At 42.0% G+C, this 2,994-nt stretch overlaps 1 pseudogene; it reads right to left on the bottom strand.

Annotated features, from left to right (window-relative positions):
- The window catches only part of LOC123323663, a 22,989-nt pseudogene that overhangs the window by 1,313 nt on the left and 18,682 nt on the right, over positions 1-2,994 (bottom strand).

Genomic DNA, 2,994 nt, shown 5'->3' with positions numbered 1-2,994 from the left:
AGGCAGACACAGAATTACAGAGACCAGATGGGATAAGGGGGTAGCAGCCACAGGCCAGGCAAGCAGTGCTAACTGCCTGACCTCGTTCTGTGGCAAGATAAAGGCGATGGATTTAGGAAGTAAAAAAGTGGCAGGAGTTGATGACTCACTGAAAACCAGGGTGTATTTTGTATCTATGCCATGTCACAAACATAGAGTTTTACCACAAACTTAGAGGCTTAAAACACACATGCATTCTCTCAGTTTCTGTGGGGCAGGGGTTCAGGCATGGATTAGGTGGGTCCTCTGCTTAGGGGCTATGAGGCTGCAATCCAAGTGTCCTCTGGGACTGGTCTTGGCGGAGGCTTGACTGGGAAAGGATCTTGCTTTCATGTTCACTCAGGTTGTTGGAAGGATTCGCGTCCTTGCACCTGGAGGACCGAGGGCTTCAGCTTCTTGCTGACTGTCCGCCAGAGGCTGCCCTCCGTTCGAGGCTGCCTGAGGTTCTTTACCTCCACATGGCCTCTTGTTTCCTCCAAGCCAGCAAAGGAGAGAGAGACTCTGCAAGACGGGAGCTACACCCTTACAAGATAGAATCATCCAGGCACCTTGCAAGGCTGTAATCTGTGGTTAGAAGCAAGGAGATGAGGAGGGTGATCACACAGGTGTGAACCCCTGGAGGCTGGATTGTGGTGTCCAGCACAAGGAGTGACAGCTAGCTTCCCAGCTGGGGAGACCAGTTGGACCGTGCCGCCGACACCTGAGACCGGGACTAAGGCGGGCGGTGTGGAAGTAAGGGGGAAGATAACGTCATTCGCTTTGTGTCATGGTTGAGTCTGCGGTGACTTATTTTGTAACTCATCACATTAGTTTTTTTTCCCATTTCGCCTCGGCAGTTTTCTTTCCCACCCTCTCCTCAACATAAAGCCTCATTTAGGCCATTAGCTGTGATCCAGAGAAGGCGTTCCTCCCAATCTGAGGAGATGCACCCTGCCCTTGGCAGAGGCCCATCTTCGTTTCCTAAGTCAGAGTCCAGAAAATTTAATCCTCTCCAAATACCAAAATGTTGGTATTTTATTGCATAATACTGTTACTAGGAATTTTTTAAAAATCTGAAATGAAAAATCACTTAACCCCTGGTAGTAGTTGTTGCATTAAAATTTGGGATCTAAAATGAGTGCCCTCATTAGATATGGTTGTTCTACACTTCTCCCACCTTCAAGAGGCGTAAGAAAATGCCAGTCAACAAAGCAAGGCTTCTATTGCAAGAATAAATACTTTCCCAGTTCAAAGACTTTTAAAAACAATGTTAACATTTTACCATTTTAACAAATGCATTTTTAAGAGCCTTGAAATGGATTTGGGTAATTCTGCATCAAATTTTCATCTATATTTGACTAAGCAAAGAAGAGGACAAACCCAAAATGCTTTTCTTGGCCCCAACACTACTACTTGTTATCCATAAAAGGCTTGCGGTCCGGCAAAATAGACAATGCACTGTTTGCGCTGATCTCTTCACAGTCATCAAAGAAGAGATGTGATTATGTGATGGGGAAATATTGGAAGTTAACTTACAGCAATTTTCCATCCTCCTAGTTGATGACAATCAGAAAGAGATTTCTGGGAAGGTAGGAAACTTGGCACAGAAATTGTCTCCGGCTTAAATGATGAAAACAATTGACACTTTTTTTTTTTAAGATCATGTTTGTTTGTTTTTTTAAAGACTGATTACATTTTTTTCTATCTTATGTAGTATAGTTTATTTTTTGAGCTACACTTATTTTATCTGCTAGTAGTTTATATTAAAAGATTTTATTTATTTATTTGAGAGAGCGAGTGAGAGAAAGAGAAAAAGAGAGAGAGAGAAGGAGCGGTGTGTGGGGGGCAGCGGAGGGAAAGGGAGAAGTAGACTCCCCGCTGAGCAGGGATCCCGATGCGGGGCTCGATCCCAGGACCCCAGGATCATGACCTGAGCCGAAAGCAGACGCTTAACTGAGTGAGCCACACAGGCGCCCCTATATTAGAACTATGAGTTTAATGTTTACGTTTTATACACTTTTGTTTTTATTTGTTGTTTTCTTTATGTTCTTAACATTTGTATTTGAAATGGAGCATATATTTAGTTCACTACTTAAGAAATGTCTGTAAGTGGCAGGGGTGGGGGGAGAGGAGGAAGATGGTCAAAGGTACAAACTGCCAGTTGTAAGATAAATAAACACCGGGGATATAATGTACAACATGAGGACTAGAGTTAACACCGCCATACAGTATATTTGGAAGTTGCTAAGACAATAGATCCTAAAAGTTCTCATCACAAGGAAAAAAAAATTTGTAACTATATGAAGAGATGTATGTTAACAAAACTTTCCTTCTGAATGCCAATTATAGCTGAACCAAGAAGGAGGTCATTGAAATAAAAACTTAGATATAAAAGTTTGCATTTTTCTGTAATCCACCTGAATTTAACTCTAGTCTTTTTTGTCTTTCTAGAGAAATAGAATAAATCATGATGCAGCACAGGAAACACTTTGCACAGCGCCTGGGCCATTGTAGATTATTTAGTAGGTGATAACGGCTTTCATTATCATTAATTATCGCCCTAGAGAAAATGAGCACATTTCCCCAAGCATTTTCACCTACGTTTCTGTAACTAATGCCCATCACCGCCTAAGACAAAAGAATAACCACAGCCCCAGGCTGCATTAGGTTCCAGCAGAGCAGGTCTATACAGAGCAGGGCTCTCTCCACAGCCCTGTATACTTTTCTCCATGTAAGCATCTCTCTGTACCTCCCCCTCTCCTCCAACCTATCCCAGATTTTTCTCACAGAAAAAAGAACATCCATTAAGAAGGTAATAACTTCATTCCTTAGCCCTCTGTTTGTAAAGGAGAGGGTGGTGCTTTGATTTGAGGAAATGAAATTCTAATGGTTGTATTTCAAGCACTCTTGGGGTGTGAATGTGCCTAATACTTTTTTTTTTTTGAGTTTTAATTTTTTTTATTCTTATGTTAATCC

The sequence above is a fragment of the Neomonachus schauinslandi genome, unplaced genomic scaffold (assembly GCF_002201575.2).
Source record: "Neomonachus schauinslandi unplaced genomic scaffold, ASM220157v2 HiC_scaffold_150, whole genome shotgun sequence".
Classification (NCBI taxonomy): domain Eukaryota; kingdom Metazoa; phylum Chordata; class Mammalia; order Carnivora; family Phocidae; genus Neomonachus; species Neomonachus schauinslandi.
This window is presented reverse-complemented; position numbering and strand designations above follow the sequence as displayed.